Here is an 18,442-nt window from a genome sequence, read left to right on the forward strand (position 1 = left end):
TGTCTGCCTTCATCTCAGGTCATGATCCTAGGGTCCTGGGATCAAGTCCCACATGGGCTCCTTGCTCAGTGGGGAGCCTGCTTCTCCCACTGTCTGCTGTTCCCCCTGCTTGTGCTCTCTTTGTCAAATAAATAAATAAAAATCTTAAAAAAAAAAAAAGAAGTGATCAGTGAGACAAATATCATTATAAGCAGAATCTTTACTTCTTACAGCAGGGAAAGGGAGGCCATGATATCTCTGGCCTTTTCACCAGCAGACTGAGCACAACAGGTTTTGTAATAGTACCTGGTCTTTTAGGAAGAGTATCAGGAATTGGGGAGTTCTAGAGAGTTCTCAGGAGACTAAGTAGGAAGTAATTTGTCTTTTTCAACCAGTCCTTCCATCCAGTAAAAAGTATTCACTTGTTTTTGAGCATATATTTATTGAGTAGCTTAGTACTGGCAATCAACAGGCAACATCAAAGTGAGTAAAATTTCTTCGTAACTTCAAAGAGCTTATGATCTAATATGGAAAAGGAGGCAGTATATGATGCTAACATAAAAAAAGAATAAGCAAGGTGAGGCGGCCCTTTTGTGTTTAAAGTAGGATTGTTTCTTCTTTGCCTTTAGGCATCCATAGTCAAGAGTACAGAGGAGACTCCTGAGCCCTGCTGGCAAGATGCTGCCCCCTCCCCTCCTTCCAGCACTCCTTTCTTTCTACCGCTGTCCTAGGGCTGCCGGGACTGATCCTGCCAGTACTCACAAGAAGTTCAAGATTATAAACTTCCTCACTCTAACCCATCTCTGGCTCCTCTGTACAATCCACATCCTAACCACACCCCACTTCACTGCAAATGCCCAAACCCTTCCACTCTGCCCTGAGAACCTGGGTCACTCATTAGCATAATCCTTTCTATCAGTGCTTTTTCTGAACAATCCCTTCCTGGTTTTATTCTAATTAAAACCGTCTGTCTTGAAGAACCTTACTTCCTCTGCAGACCTCTCAAGTAGTTATTTTCTCTTCCTGATCTACCATTGGTCTTGCAGGCAGGGTTAAGTGTCCTCTTTGGTCCTCCCTTCGGCCTTAGATAACCTCTCCCTCCTCTTTAAAACCTCCAGTATTGAATCTCTTATCATTAGTTTAGATCACTTTCTATCCCTCTGTAATAATCTTTTTCTCCACTTTACCTCAATCCTCACTCTTGAAGTCATACCCTAGACTTTATTATTACCCATAGTAATACTCTTTCCTAAAAACAACGCTTTCCTAATCTCAAGTGTCCCATTTTCCAATAACAACCCACTTTCCAGCTCACTCCCTCTAGTACCACAACCTCAACAAATCATTCTCCATCACTACCTTCAAGTTACTAATCCCTCCAATTTTTCAAAGACTCCTTTTCTAGACTTCTTTTTTTTTTTTTAAGATTGTATTTATTTATTTTTGAGAGAGAGAGAATGATCACAAGTAGGCAGAGTGGCAGGGAGAGGGAGAAGCAGGCTCCCCGCTGAGCAAGGAGCCTGATGCAGGGCTCGATCCCAAGACCCTGGGATCATGACCTGAGCCGAAAGCAGATGCATAACCAACTGAGCCACCCTGGGCACCCCTCTACACTACTTTTCTACCTATCTTTGCCTTGGCCACTCTGTTCCAAGCATATGGGCTTTCTTGCTCTTGCGTGAATATGCCCGGCATATTCCTGGCTCAGGTCTTTAGCACTTGCCGTTGCCCCTTCCTGAAGAACTCTCCCTAGTCACTTGTGAGTTTTGCTCCCTCACCTCCTTCAGGTTTTCATTAAAGTATCACCCAGTAAGGCATTTGCTGGTTACTTCTTTAAAATTGTACGTCTTTCCCCAGTATTATCTATCCCTCTTCCCTGCTTAAGTTTTAGTTATTTTATTTCTTGTCCTCTTCACCCACTATCATGTCAGTTCCAAGAAATCAAGGTTTTTTGTGTTTTGTTATTTTGTTCATTGCTGCATCCTGAGCCTGGAGGAGAACTTGGCATTTAGTAGTTGCTCCCTAATAGAAATGGAAAAAAATGAATGAATGAGGTATGTGTTAGAGCATATGTAACGATAGAAATTAGTTTATATGAGAAAATGTTGAAGTTTAGAGTGGGGGGATTTTCATCTCATTGTGGGGAGCAGTCAGAACACTGGGAAGATCTTGGAGAGCTTCACAGGTGGTTTAGTATTTCATCTGAGATTTGAAGGTTACTTAGGGTTTTCTATTGTAGAGAAAGCAGAAGAAACTACAGACAAAGAAATTGACATTGCCTATGGCTTGAAGTCAGAAAGTAATATGGGTTACAAACATTGTTGGTGCAGGGAAAGGAATATGTGTTTGTAATAACCCTTATATTTCATAAACAAATCTCTTTACTCATACAAATGGGATGTCAAAATTCCAACTCTGTTAATTTTTCACATTCCTATTTTAGTGAAATCTGTGGTTAATCCCTTTCTGAAGTACAAGGTAAGTCTGAAACTTTCCTCTCAGATTTGGAATATAAATATGGTCTTTACATGGCAGACTTTACCATTATTTTGCCCCATGAAATTTTGAGAAATATACTTGTTTATTGGAAAAACTCCTTCTTCAGGTGGATACTACTTTTATCAAGTTAGGCCATGATCTTCATGTATGAAAAACAATGTGGTATCTTTGTCCTTGGGTTCTGCCATGCTGTGGTATGATCCTGGGCATAGGATTTTGTTTTGTGTTTTGTATAATGGGGCCTTGGGGAAGTAATCTCTAAATTCCCTTTCAAGTCCAAGATTCTGGCATAAACAACAGAGCTTGATTTATTTAAAGCTGGATGCAAGAAATTGCATCACAAGCCTGGTTAATAACCCTTAGCATGCACTGTGTGATGAATTTCATATTACTTAGAGTTTCCACAGATAGGGTCCTTGTAAATTTGTATCAGTAGACAGAGATGACTAGGGCTACAAAGGGACAGTAGGAGGGGCTGTGACCTTTCAGATAGGCTTCCCTCTCCTCATCTGAGGGAGTTATTGTCTAGAAATGTCAGGTTGTATTGCTTAACGATGCACATTTATTTGACCTTTGCACTGTCATCTCTAGTCACAAAAGTTATAGTAGGAAAAGTACAGCCAGTCATAAAACTCATGGAGGAAAACATCAAATTTTACTACAGTATATGGGTAAGGAACTTAAAACATGAATTTCAAGTATCTTTGCTTTGATTAGATATAATAAATTCCAGAAAGCATAATGATTAATATCTTCCAGAGATTTAAAAAATTCCTCATAGGAAAGTAAAAGAATTATTATAAATATAGATTAGGCCAAAATTACAGAAACTACAGACTCTTTCTTGTTGGTGTTCTACGTAGCAATTTAACATGTGATACGTAACTGAAATGAAACAGTTTGTTATATAATATTTTAGGGATATTTATTAGCAGTGTTTCACCAAAGATGGTTCCTAGAAAATGGGAGGGGTCCAAATTATTCCCTTTCTGTGCATGTGCTTAGAGTTTTGGGCTCATTCTAATACAACATTTGATATATTTATACACTTTAACAGTAATTTCAGATTCAAAAGTTCTCTCTCTCTAAGTAGGCTCCACGCATGGAGCTTGAACTCATGACCCTGAGATTAAGAATCACATATTCTACTATCTAAGCCAGCCAGGCACCCCAAAGTTCTCTCTTTTAGAAAAAGAAAAGTTTTGTTTATTTTTGATGTGATCTATGTGTAGGATTACCAGATTTAGCAAACAAAAATACAGGCACCAACTTAAATTTGAATTTCAGATACATAATAAATAATTTTTTAGTATAAATAGGTCCTAAATACGGCATGAGACATACCTATACTAAAATGTTACTCATTGACTGGATGTCCTGTATTTTATCTGGTAATATCCTGTCTGGGTGATTGCAAAAATGGCCACAATCCTTCCGCTCTCTGTACCCACTACTTTGGCAATGTGATTTTGCAGTCCTCCCATCAAGAAGTGGATTTTATTTCTCTGGCCTTTGCATCTAGGCTGGTCTTGTGACTTGGCTAATAGAATTCTAAGCCTAGACCTCAAGAACCATACTCACTTCTGCCTTCTCTCTCTCAGAACCTTGTGCAGCCTCCAAGCCCAGGCTAGCCTTTTGGAGGATAGGAGACTATATGGGTGACACAAGCCAACCCATCTGAGACTTCTAGACCAGCAGCAACCAGTTCAGGAGCAGACTATTGAGCTTGGATTCTTAGCCCAGCTAAGACCAGAAGAACCACCTGTTGAACCCAGCCCAAATTAGCAATTTACAGAATCATGATTACTGTTTTAAGTCACTTAGTTTTAGTTAGCAAAAGCATGTTGATACAGTCTAACAATGTAAAACAGAGCTGGGCATTTTTTAAGACTAGTGGACAGCCTATAGGTTCTGCAGAATTTTAAGGGCTACAGATGAAAGTAATATAAGAGGTAATTTTGTAATCAATTTTGAGCAAATAATACTTGAAGACAGATTCAGGGAATCAGAAGAAATTGCTTGTTGAAAAAACACTTGGGGCCACAGAAAAAAATTTACTTCTATAACCAGATATTGCTTTACTTCTTTAACAATGAAATGTTTATAAAGTGTAGAATTTCTGAGTGACTCCTTGCTTTCTTCTTCCTTTTCTGGGGATCTTTTCAGGATACATCCCTTTTAACCAGCCCATTCTGCACTATAACTTCGGCAATTGATTACCGAGGTCAGACCCAGGTGGGGGTTGAGGAAGAATTTTCATATAACTGTGCAGTATCAATTAGCCAGTTAGTCAACAGACTACTTGTTGACTAGTCAAACGACTAATGAACATGGCTCTATCAGGGATCCAGAGAAGAGAGATATGTGGGTTAGTAGTGGTAGGGGAAAAAAGAAAAAGCAGTAGGGAAAAGCTCAATCTATATGGGGATTCCTGGACGTCTGGGTTTTTACTTTGGGTTAAGATAAGGGTGATGGGATTTATGATGTGGTATTTCAAGTGCTAAATTCCTCTGGTGACCCCCAGAGTTGGTCTTAGCTTAAGGTTTTCTACTGTCCTAATTGATCAGTCAGCTGCCTTCATTATGTGGCCAGAGGGGTTTATGACCTCCACTGGGAAATAAAGTTTCGAGCTCTCTTGTAAACTAGATTCCTTGCATAGATATTGATGGTTCAATCCTGAAACAGAATGTGATTAGATCCTTGTGTGACTAAGAATGCTGGGAGCTTGTTCATGGGATGCCAATCAGACACTTCAGTGCTTGCCTGGGCTCTTTCTCTTGCTGCATTTTGTCCATTGCCTTTAAATAAAAACAGTGAAGGTGAGTGTGAATATGAATATGAGTATGTGAGTATGAATAGGCTCTGTGGAACATGGTGAGTCCTTCCCAATAGCCTAACTTTGGAAATCTTTGCACTCTTCGTGACCCAGGGCAATTAATGATTGCTAAGTCCCATTTTCCTAGTCTGGAAAATGGTGAAAATGATAAAAATAATGACTTTGTAGGATGGTTAAGAAGAGTAAATGATTTAGTAGTGGTACCACATTTAGAACAATAGCTGGCACACAGTAAATGCTATACATTAGCTCTTATTATTTTGAGCTTATTTGAAACCTTAGCATGGGGGAAATTTTGCCTCAATTTCATTTTTTGGGGGGTTGGGGAGCAGTATGTATATGTATAGAAATTGTTTCTTGTCCACTCACCTATTATTAAGAAAAATACCTTGTTTTAAAATAGTTGATTTTTAATTGTTCATATTAAGTAGGTCACTGTGTGGTAGGGCACATAACATTAAAAGTAATTTATTGTTTGTCTGCAATTCAACATTTGCATTTTTATTAGGGCACATTCAAATGCCCTAGTGTGTGTTCAGAAAATAGTGACAGGGCAACCATTTTGCATTCTTGATGATGTTTGGTTTAAGCTGATGCTAGATTTAGTTTGCATTTGCTGGAGAGTACACTGTTTAGGCAAGGAGATAGGTGGGGGGAGAGGTCCTGGAGGGAAAGATGTCAATGCTAACCCACATCATGACAAGTGGAAACTGAGTTGCATCACAAATACAGATAGTGCACAGGAGACAGCATGCCTTTGGGGAGATTAGGGATGAGGGTGAGGAGTGTTCTGTACCAATAGAGTTTTGTCAATAGCAGTGAGACTTACTGTGACTTGAAATTGAGTATAGGATATGGGAGGATAAACCCTGCCATCTTGAAGGGATCTGGGTGAGAAAAAGAAAACCTGAATGAGCACCTCCTGGGAATGTATAAATCCTCAGCAGAGCTGAGTGAAAAGAACACAGAAGAATAAGACCTGAAGTTCCAGGAGACTGGGAAGATGGCAGAGTAGGAGGACCCTAAACTTGCCTGTCCCAACAGATACAACTAGATAACACTAACATCAGTGTAAATAACTCCCAAAATGATTCAAAGACTGGCAGAACAAACTCCTCAAGTAAAGACATAGAAGTAGCCACATCACAGAAGGTAGGAAGGGCTAAGACATGGTTTGGGACCCAAGTGGACCATGGCCAGCCATGGTTGGGAAGGAGCTGGTGNGTGAAGGTACCTAACTAGTAGTCTGTTACCCTATGGCAATCTCAGTTGACAAGTCATTTTAACATTAGTTAAGTGAGAAGAAAACTGATAATTTTTCCAGTAGTTTGGAGACTTTTTGTCTCAGATGTCCTGATTTCAATTCTCTTTGTGTGCTTGGATACAGCATATATACATTTCTCTGGTTTTCAGGATTTTTTTCGTTAACAAATTGAAGCCTTAAAAAAAAAAGATGTACACACATTCTTAGCGTATGGTGGGACAGACTGAAGTAGATACTGCTTCTCTAGGTCCAGAGCAGGGTCCAGAGCCCTATTCACTGGGCCTCCTCCTCGCTCTCCTTAACCAGCTTCTGGCAGCTCCTGAGTCATTTGCACCGGGCACTCGGAAACCACTGGTCAGGAGCATTCCATGTTTTCATTAGCCAAATAACAGTACTTCTGTCACCACTGTCAAAGTGATTTGGTCTTCATAATTTTGTATTCTGGTTTTAACCAGAATCATTCCAATTTTTATTTTCTTTTTCATTCCAATTTTTAAATTAATTTTGTTTATTCATTCTTGATCAGGTTCTTCAGTAGATGCTGTTAGTCGTAAGAATTGTGATTCCAGCAAATGAGGATAATTGATGCCTTTTTTGCAGTTTTGAATAAAAGCATTTACAATTTCTAAATTACCATTTTGTAAAATTCTTACAGTCTCACCATTTCACCTCCTCATATGCTGATTTAATATTGTTTTATGTAAAAATAGTCCTTTTCCCTATTGTGCCATCATTCATTCAAGTGTCATTAGTTCCTAAATTGCATTAAAAAAAAATAACCAAGTTGACTTTCACACCGTATATAATCAGCTGTATTACAAACATATATTGGGGTCACAGTGTCCTGGACAGAGATAATATTTCTCACATATGCCTTTACTGAGAAAATAATATACCAATTAGCATGGTCATGTCACCTTGTGCTTCAAATAGAAATTTTCAAGATCATAAAATTTCAAAGTCAGATCAGGGATTTACAGCTGTTTTTTTGGTAGTGCCTTAGGCAGCCTTTCCAGAGTAAATTCTGGGCCCATTGCTGTTTATGCTTTATTTGACATATTTTGCCTTTTTCATTTTATAAATTTCCTGGAAAAACATCTTCAGTAAATTTTCCATAGTCTCTTTATGTGTGCGGTTAGTAGTAGTGGGAGTGACACATAAGGGAAGCCAGAAGTTTGGTTGAGATTGCAAGAGACTATTTTGTGCTTATTGATGTCGTACTTGATAATAAGTGTATAAGTTACTAATATATGAATTGATGTTAAATATATCTTCCATTTGAATTCCCACTGGATAAAAATATTTCTTGATGTGATACAATAGTGCCTTGTTTTCATTTATTCTTTCTCTAAATGTTATTAAAACCAGTAGAAAAATTAGAAATAAAGTGAATATAGTATTTTAGGTGGCCTATATTCATATTTTACTGAATTGAACAGTTTGGGGTTTTTTTCAATTATTTTATGGGATTTATTCATTTAAATGGTACTGCATGCATTCAGGATACATTTATTGTCTTTCTTTTTTTTTTTTTAAGATTTTATTTATTTGTCAGAGAGAGCACAAGCAGGGTGAGGAGTAGGCAGAGGAGAAGCAGTCTCCCTGCTGAGCAAGGAGCCTGATGTGGGGCTCAATCCCAGGATCCTGGGATCATGACCTGAGCTAAAGGCAGATGCTTAACCAACTAAGCTACCCAGGTGTCCCTCAAGATACATTTCTGGGTGCAGTAAGGGAAAGGTTCTCAGCTTATAGCTGGATGGCCTGAAAAATATGGCACTCACATTTAATCAGTTGTGTTAAGCAGGACAGAATACCCACTTACTTTTTTGTTTGTTTGTTTTTTAAATTGCTTCTGTTATATTGCAGTTATTGGACAAGGCCTTGGGGATACAATGGTAATGTAAGTGGCCACAGCTGCTGCCTTCATAGAAATAATGAACTGGAGGGAGAGAACACATTAAATGAGTAATTACAGAGACATGAGATCAGTGTATGATGTAACATATTGTAGCAGGAGACTTGACCCATCTAGCTGGCAAAGAAAACTTTCCTGAGGATGTGCCATTTAAGCTAAGACCATAAAGTTAGCTGGGTGAAGAGAGTTAAAAGCATTTAGAAGGTGTTAGGTCAACAGCAAGTATAGACTTGAATGTTTTAGGAATGGAAAGAACATAAAGTGTGCTGGAATATAAAGTGTGGGAGGAGAAGTCGTAGGAGAAGAGGGGAGAGAGGAAATGGAGTGATTGGTAGAGATTACATCCTGCAGGACCTTGGGGCATGCAAGGGAGTTCAGGCTTAAGCTAAAGGTAATAGGCTGCCACTGATTTGGCTTAAACAAAAGAATGATGTAATCAGGTTTATGTTCTTGAAAAACTGGAGAGCCTTACATTTTACGTCAGACAGATGGATGCCTGTTGCCAAACTTGGGCCTGGCCACAGTGGCTTTGCCTTGGTGAGGCCCTGATGAAGGAGTTAGTAGTGGTCACCTTGCGGCAGGGACTCAGATGTTTGGTCACATACTTGCAAAGTGTCTGATTCTAGGTCAGTTTCTGAATTCTCTGCTTTTCCCGCCACAATCCTGACTCCACATCAAATCATACATAGGTGCATATCTTATCAATTCTTTAGTGGTTCAGAGCCTGGTTTGCACCTGGTGGTGATACAGATCCCCAGGATTGCCAAACCCTTTCTTGTAACAAGACCATGACCCTTGTCATTTGTCACCAATCATGGCCATGCGAGCATTGGCTACAATTCCCCCAAAAAACTCACAGCAGGTTGTGGTGTCCTTGGAGAATTTTACTCTGGCTTGGCTCTTGAGTCTGTCCTCCTGAAGAAGAAGTGACCAGTGATGGACACCTAGGTGGCTCAGTTGGTTAAGTGTCTGCCTTCATCTCAGGTCATGATCCTAGGGTCCTGGGATCAAGTCCCACATGGGCTCCTTGCTCAGTGGGGAGCCTGCTTCTCCCACTGTCTGCTGTTCCCCCTGCTTGTGCTCTCTTTGTCAAATAAATAAATAAAAATCTTAAAAAAAAAAAAAGAAGTGATCAGTGAGACAAATATCATTATAAGCAGAATCTTTACTTCTTACAGCAGGGAAAGGGAGGCCATGATATCTCTGGCCTTTTCACCAGCAGACTGAGCACAACAGGTTTTGTAATAGTACCTGGTCTTTTAGGAAGAGTATCAGGAATTGGGGAGTTCTAGAGAGTTCTCAGGAGACTAAGTAGGAAGTAATTTGTCTTTTTCAACCAGTCCTTCCATCCAGTAAAAAGTATTCACTTGTTTTTGAGCATATATTTATTGAGTAGCTTAGTACTGGCAATCAACAGGCAACATCAAAGTGAGTAAAATTTCTTCGTAACTTCAAAGAGCTTATGATCTAATATGGAAAAGGAGGCAGTATATGATGCTAACATAAAAAAAGAATAAGCAAGGTGAGGCGGCCCTTTTGTGTTTAAAGTAGGATTGTTTCTTCTTTGCCTTTAGGCATCCATAGTCAAGAGTACAGAGGAGACTCCTGAGCCCTGCTGGCAAGATGCTGCCCCCTCCCCTCCTTCCAGCACTCCTTTCTTTCTACCGCTGTCCTAGGGCTGCCGGGACTGATCCTGCCAGTACTCACAAGAAGTTCAAGATTATAAACTTCCTCACTCTAACCCATCTCTGGCTCCTCTGTACAATCCACATCCTAACCACACCCCACTTCACTGCAAATGCCCAAACCCTTCCACTCTGCCCTGAGAACCTGGGTCACTCATTAGCATAATCCTTTTGTTCAGTGCTTTTTCTGAACAATCCCTTCCTGGTTTTATTCTAATTAAAACCGTCTGTCTTGAAGAACCTTACTTCCTCTGCAGACCTCTCAAGTAGTTATTTTCTCTTCCTGATCTACCATTGGTCTTGCAGGCAGGGTTAAGTGTCCTCTTTGGTCCTCCCTTCGGCCTTAGATAACCTCTCCCTCCTCTTTAAAACCTCCAGCATTGAATCTCTTATCATTAGTTTAGATCACTTTCTATCCCTCTGTAATAATCTTTTTCTCCACTTTACCTCAATCCTCACTCTTGAAGTCATACCCTAGACTTTATTATTACCCATAGTAATACTCTTTCCTAAAAACAACGCTTTCCTAATCTCAAGTGTCCCATTTTCCAATAACAACCCACTTTCCAGCTCACTCCCTCTAGTACCACAACCTCAACAAATCATTCTCCATCACTACCTTCAAGTTACTAATCCCTCCAATTTTTCAAAGACTCCTTTTCTAGACTTCTTTTTTTTTTTTTAAGATTGTATTTATTTATTTTTGAGAGAGAGAGAAAGATCACAAGTAGGCAGAGTGGCAGGGAGAGGGAGAAGCAGGCTCCCCGCTGAGCAAGGAGCCTGATGCAGGGCTCGATCCCAAGACCCTGGGATCATGACCTGAGCCGAAAGCAGATGCATAACCAACTGAGCCACCCTGGGCACCCCTCTACACTACTTTTCTACCTATCTTTGCCTTGGCCACTCTGTTCCAAGCATATGGGCTTTCTTGCTCTTACGTGAATATGCCCGGCATATTCCTGGCTCAGGTCTTTAGCACTTGCCGTTGCCCCTTCCTGAAGAACTCTCCCTAGTCACTTGTGAGTTTTGCTCCCTCACCNCCTTCAGGTTTTCATTAAATTATCACCCAGTAAGGCATTTGCTGATTACTTCTTTAAAATTGTACATCTTTCCCCAGTATTATCTATCCCTCTTCCCTGCTTAAGTTTTAGTTATTTTATTTCTTGTCCTCTTCACCCACTATCATGTCAGTTCCAAGAAATCAAGGTTTTTTGTGTTTTGTTATTTTGTTCATTGCTGCATCCTGAGCCTGGAGGAGAACTTGGCATTTAGTAGTTGCTCCCTAATAGAAATGGAAAAAAATGAATGAATGAGGTATGTGTTAGAGCATATGTAACGATAGAAATTAGTTTATATGAGAAAATGTTNTGCTCCCTCACCTCCTTCAGGTTTTCATTAAAGTATCACCCAGTAAGGCATTTGCTGGTTACTTCTTTAAAATTGTACGTCTTTCCCCAGTATTATCTATCCCTCTTCCCTGCTTAAGTTTTAGTTATTTTATTTCTTGTCCTCTTCACCCACTATCATGTCAGTTCCAAGAAATCAAGGTTTTTTGTGTTTTGTTATTTTGTTCATTGCTGCATCCTGAGCCTGGAGGAGAACTTGGCATTTAGTAGTTGCTCCCTAATAGAAATGGAAAAAAATGAATGAATGAGGTATGTGTTAGAGCATATGTAACGATAGAAATTAGTTTATATGAGAAAATGTTGAAGTTTAGAGTGGGGGGATTTTCATCTCATTGTGGGGAGCAGTCAGAACACTGGGAAGATCTTGGAGAGCTTCACAGGTGGTTTAGTATTTCATCTGAGATTTGAAGGTTACTTAGGGTTTTCTATTGTAGAGAAAGCAGAAGAAACTACAAAGAAATTGACATTGCCTATGGCTTGAAGTCAGAAAGTAATATGGGTTACAAACATTGTTGGTGCAGGGAAAGGAATATGTGTTTGTAATAACCCTTATATTTCATAAACAAATCTCTTTACTCATACAAATGGGATGTCAAAATTCCAACTCTGTTAATTTTTCACATTCCTATTTTAGTGAAATCTGTGGTTAATCCCTTTCTGAAGTACAAGGTAAGTCTGAAACTTTCCTCTCAGATTTGGAATATAAATATGGTCTTTACATGGCAGACTTTACCATTATTTTGCCCCATGAAATTTTGAGAAATATACTTGTTTATTGGAAAAACTCCTTCTTCAGGTGGATACTACTTTTATCAAGTTAGGCCATGATCTTCATGTATGAAAAACAATGTGGTATCTTTGTCCTTGGGTTCTGCCATGCTGTGGTATGATCCTGGGCATAGGATTTTGTTTTGTGTTTTGTATAATGGGGCCTTGGAGAAGTAATCTCTAAATTCCCTTTCAAGTCCAAGATTCTGGCATAAACAACAGAGCTTGATTTATTTAAAGCTGGATGCAAGAAATTGCATCACAAGCCTGGTTAATAACCCTTAGCATGCACTGTGTGATGAATTTCATATTACTTAGAGTTTCCACAGATAGGGTCCTTGTAAATTTGTATCAGTAGACAGAGATGACTAGGGCTACAAAGGGACAGTAGGAGGGGCTGTGACCTTTCAGATAGGCTTCCCTCTCCTCATCTGAGGGAGTTATTGTCTAGAAATGTCAGGTTGTATTGCTTAACGATGCACATTTATTTGACCTTTGCACTGTCATCTCTAGTCACAAAAGTTATAGTAGGAAAAGTACAGCCAGTCATAAAACTCATGGAGGAAAACATCAAATTTTACTACAGTATATGGGTAAGGAACTTAAAACATGAATTTCAAGTATCTTTGCTTTGATTAGATATAATAAATTCCAGAAAGCATAATGATTAATATCTTCCAGAGATTTAAAAAATTCCTCATAGGAAAGTAAAAGAATTATTATAAATATAGATTAGGCCAAAATTACAGAAACTACAGACTCTTTCTTGTTGGTGTTCTACGTAGCAATTTAACATGTGATACGTAACTGAAATGAAACAGTTTGTTATATAATATTTTAGGGATATTTATTAGCAGTGTTTCACCAAAGATGGTTCCTAGAAAATGGGAGGGGTCCAAATTATTCCCTTTCTGTGCATGTGCTTAGAGTTTTGGGCTCATTCTAATACAACATTTGATATATTTATACACTTTAACAGTAATTTCAGATTCAAAAGTTCTCTCTCTCTAAGTAGGCTCCACGCATGGAGCTTGAACTCATGACCCTGAGATTAAGAATCACATATTCTACTATCTAAGCCAGCCAGGCACCCCAAAGTTCTCTCTTTTAGAAAAAGAAAAGTTTTGTTTATTTTTGATGTGATCTATGTGTAGGATTACCAGATTTAGCAAACAAAAATACAGGCACCAACTTAAATTTGAATTTCAGATACATAATAAATAATTTTTTAGTATAAATAGGTCCTAAATACGGCATGAGACATACCTATACTAAAATGTTACTCATTGACTGGATGTCCTGTATTTTATCTGGTAATATCCTGTCTGGGTGATTGCAAAAATGGCCACAATCCTTCCGCTCTCTGTACCCACTACTTTGGCAATGTGATTTTGCAGTCCTCCCATCAAGAAGTGGATTTTATTTCTCTGGCCTTTGCATCTAGGCTGGTCTTGTGACTTGGCTAATAGAATTCTAAGCCTAGACCTCAAGAACCATACTCACTTCTGCCTTCTCTCTCTCAGAACCTTGTGCAGCCTCCAAGCCCAGGCTAGCCTTTTGGAGGATAGGAGACTATATGGGTGACACAAGCCAACCCATCTGAGACTTCTAGACCAGCAGCAACCAGTTCAGGAGCAGACTATTGAGCTTGGATTCTTAGCCCAGCTAAGACCAGAAGAACCACCTGTTGAACCCAGCCCAAATTAGCAATTTACAGAATCATGATTACTGTTTTAAGTCACTTAGTTTTTAGTTAGCAAAAGCATGTTGATACAGTCTAACAATGTAAAACAGAGCTGGGCATTTTTTAAGACTAGTGGACAGCCTATAGGTTCTGCAGAATTTTAAGGGCTACAGATGAAAGTAATATAAGAGGTAATTTTGTAATCAATTTTGAGCAAATAATACTTGAAGACAGATTCAGGGAATCAGAAGAAATTGCTTGTTGAAAAAACACTTGGGGCCACAGAAAAAAATTTACTTCTATAACCAGATATTGCTTTACTTCTTTAACAATGAAATGTTTATAAAGTGTAGAATTTCTGAGTGACTCCTTGCTTTCTTCTTCCTTTTCTGGGGATCTTTTCAGGATACATCCCTTTTAACCAGCCCATTCTGCACTATAACTTCGGCAATTGATTACCGAGGTCAGACCCAGGTGGGGGTTGAGGAAGAATTTTCATATAACTGTGCAGTATCAATTAGCCAGTTAGTCAACAGACTACTTGTTGACTAGTCAAACGACTAATGAACATGGCTCTATCAGGGATCCAGAGAAGAGAGATATGTGGGTTAGTAGTGGTAGGGGAAAAAAGAAAAAGCAGTAGGGAAAAGCTCAATCTATATGGGGATTCCTGGACGTCTGGGTTTTTACTTTGGGTTAAGATAAGGGTGATGGGATTTATGATGTGGTATTTCAAGTGCTAAATTCCTCTGGTGACCCCCAGAGTTGGTCTTTGCTTAAGGTTTTCTACTGTCCTAATTGATCAGTCAGCTGCCTTCATTATGTGGCCAGAGGGGTTTATGACCTCCACTGGGAAATAAAGTTTCGAGCTCTCTTGTAAACTAGATTCCTTGCATATTTATTGATGGTTCAATCCTGAAACAGAATGTGATCAGATCCTTGTGTGACTAAGAATGCTGGGAGCTTGTTCATGGGATGCCAATCAGACACTTCAGTGCTTGCCTGGGCTCTTTCTCTTGCTGCATTTTGTCCATTGCCTTTAAATAAAAACAGTGAAGGTGAGTGTGAATATGAATATGAGTATGTGAGTATGAATAGGCTCTGTGGAACATGGTGAGTCCTTCCCAATAGCCTAACTTTGGAAATCTTTGCACTCTTCGTGACCCAGGGCAATTAATGATTGCTAAGTCCCATTTTCCTAGTCTGGAAAATGGTGAAAATGATAAAAATAATGACTTTGTAGGATGTTTAAGAAGAGTAAATGATTTAGTAGTGGTACCACATTTAGAACAATAGCTGGCACACAGTAAATGCTATACATTAGCTCTTATTATTTTGAGCTTATTTGAAACCTTAGCATGGGGGAAATTTTGCCTCAATTTCATTTTTTGGGGGGTTGGGGAGCAGTATGTATATGTATAGAAATTGTTTCTTGTCCACTCACCTATTATTAAGAAAAATACCTTGTTTTAAAATAGTTGATTTTTAATTGTTCATATTAAGTAGGTCACTGTGTGGTAGGGCACATAACATTAAAAGTAATTTATTGTTTGTCTGCAATTCAACATTTGCATTTTTATTAGGGCACATTCAAATGCCCTAGTGTGTGTTCAGAAAATAGTGACAGGGCAACCATTTTGCATTCTTGATGATGTTTGGTTTAAGCTGATGCTAGATTTAGTTTGCATTTGCTGGAGAGTACACTGTTTAGGCAAGGAGATAGGTGGGGGGAGAGGTCCTGGAGGGAAAGATGTCAATGCTAACCCACATCATGACAAGTGGAAACTGAGTTGCATCACAAATACAGATAGCGCACAGGAGACAGCATGCCTTTGGGGAGATTAGGGATGAAGGTGAGGAGTGTTCTGTACCAATAGAGTTTTGTCAATAGCAGTGAGACTTACTGTGACTTGAAATTGAGTATAGGATATGGGAGGATAAACCCTGCCATCTTGAAGGGATCTGGGTGAGAAAAAGAAAACCTGAATGAGCACCTCCTGGGAATGTATAAATCCTCAGCAGAGCTGAGTGAAAAGAACACAGAAGAATAAGACCTGAAGTTCCAGGAGACTGGGAAGATGGCAGAGTAGGAGGACCCTAAACTTGCCTGTCCCAACAGATACAACTAGATAACACTAACATCAGTGTAAATAACTCCCAAAATGATTCAAAGACTGGCAGAACAAACTCCTCAAGTAAAGACATAGAAGTAGCCACATCACAGAAGGTAGGAAGGGCTAAGACATGGTTTGGGACCCAAGTGGACCATGGCCAGCCATGGTTGGGAAGGAGCTGGTGGCACAAAGAAGGGTAAGAAAAAGACTACCACACCGGGGAACCCATACAGGGAAGAAAAACATCCCTAATATTTGGCTTTGAAAACGAGAGGGGCTGAATTTCATGAGTTCTTATAATCAGCAGGACTTAGAGTCTGAAATTTAAAAAAAAAAAATTGGTGGGCTCAGCTCTGGGAGAGCCCAGAGAGTGTTAGGAAGTGGAGTACCTGCCCTTAAAGAGGTAGCACAAAAAACATCCCACAGAGACAGTGTAGAAGCAGCAATTTGAAACATGTCTGGGACATACAGGGAGGAGTATCTACTCATCTCAGAGCATGGCCTGGAGAGGCAGGAATCACAAGGAGACCCCTCTAGGAACAAAGTTGCTGGCAGGCACAATTCCTCCCTCACCTCCCAACAAAAACACACAGCCACCTGTGGGAACCAGCATGGTGCTGAAAGTTGTTATTTAACTTGCTTACACCAAGCCCTGCTCCTGTGCTTTGGTGGATTGGACCTTCCCAATCACACTTGCCTCATATTCCTGCTGTTGCTGGTCCACTCTCCCAGAAGACTGACACAAACCCTGCTAACACCAGGTCTATGACCCAAGCATTTTGTGGAATCTTGGTTCAGGCAGTGGTGGCAGCAGGCCTCATTTTCCAAGCAGACCAGTGTGCACCTTGTTAAAATGTGCCCCGCTCCAGTCAGGACCAAACACAGCCCACAACAGGCAAAAAGAACCTCTGCAGACAACTGGACTAGAGGAAAAAGTGGATAGTACACAACATCAGGGCATAGGCAACACACATAGGATACATTCTCTGAAATACCAGGCCACAGGGAACAGGGGACACTACACTCCAGTGCATTACAGGACCTCTTCTTCATAAGACCATTACCTTCAAGAGCAGGACACATAGCTGACTTTCCTAACACAGAGAAGTGGACACAGAGAGTTGGACAAAATGAGGAGACAAAGGACGATGACCCAAATGAAAGAATAGGACAAAACCACAGCAAGAGACCCAAGCAAAACAGATATAAATAATATACTTAATAAAGAAAGTAATGATCATAAAGTTTCTCACTGGACTTGAGAAAAGAGTGGAGGGCATCAGTGAGACTCTGAACAAAGTGATAGAAAAGAACCAATCAGAGATGAAGAATATAATTGTGAAATTAAAAATACACTTGCTGGAATAAATAGCAGGCTAGAGGAGGCAAAGGAATGAATTAATGACCTGGAAGACAGAGTACTGGAAAGTAACCAAGCTGAGCAAGTGAGAAAAAATTAGGCAAATTGAGAGTAAGCTTAGGGAACTTGGTGACTCCATCAAGCATAATATCATTTGCATTACAGGGATTCCAGAAGAAGAAGGGAGAGAAAGGGGGGCAGAAAATGTATTTGAAGAAATAATAGTTGAAACGTTCTCTATTCTGAGAAAGGAAACAGATATCCAGATCCAAGAGGCACAGAGACATCCCCACAAAATCAACTTAAGGAGGTCCACACTAAGACCCATGATAATTAAAATGTCAAAGGATAGCAATGAAGAAAAAAATTTTAAAGCAGCAAGAGAAAAGAAGACAGTTACATACAAGGGAAACCCCATAAAACTATCAGGATTTTTCATCAGAAATTTTACAGGCCAGAAGGGAGTGGTGTGATACATTTAAAGTACTGAAAGGGAAAATTCTGCAGCCAAGAATATTCTACCCAGAAAGGCTATAATTCAGAGTACAAGAAAATATAAAGAGTTTCTCAGACAAATACTAAAGGAATTCATGACCACCAAACCAGCATTACAAAAAATACTAAAGTTGACTCTTTGAGTGGAAAGGGAAGACCATAAGTGAGAATATGAAAAGTAGGAATTAAAAAAGCAGTAAAAATAAGTATGTCACAAAATAAGAGTGTAAAATATGACACTATATACCTAAAATGTGAGGGGGAGAGGAGTAAACAATGGGTTCAAACTTAAGTGACTATTAACTTCATATGGACTGCTAGCTATATGCAGAAGATGTTATATACAAACATAATGGTAACCACAAATCAAAAGCCAGTAATTGATATGCAAAGAATAAAGAGAAGGGAATCCAAATATATCACTAAAAAAAGCTAGC

At 39.4% G+C, this 18,442-nt stretch overlaps 1 protein-coding gene across 1 annotated transcript in view; it reads left to right on the forward strand.

The window, feature by feature from the left end:
* The window catches only part of CPNE3 (copine 3), a 60,217-nt gene extending 52,324 nt beyond the window's left edge, over nucleotides 1-7,893 (forward strand). Inside the window, exon 17 of the transcript XR_004627836.1 lies at nucleotides 6,545-7,893. The gene's annotated coding sequence lies outside the window, so the exon portion shown is untranslated. The remainder of the gene's footprint in view (nucleotides 1-6,544) is intronic.
* Nucleotides 7,894-18,442: the final 10,549 nt, after the last annotated feature.

Source organism: Ailuropoda melanoleuca, chromosome 9, assembly GCF_002007445.2.
Source record: "Ailuropoda melanoleuca isolate Jingjing chromosome 9, ASM200744v2, whole genome shotgun sequence".
NCBI classification, from domain to species: Eukaryota; Metazoa; Chordata; class Mammalia; order Carnivora; family Ursidae; genus Ailuropoda; species Ailuropoda melanoleuca.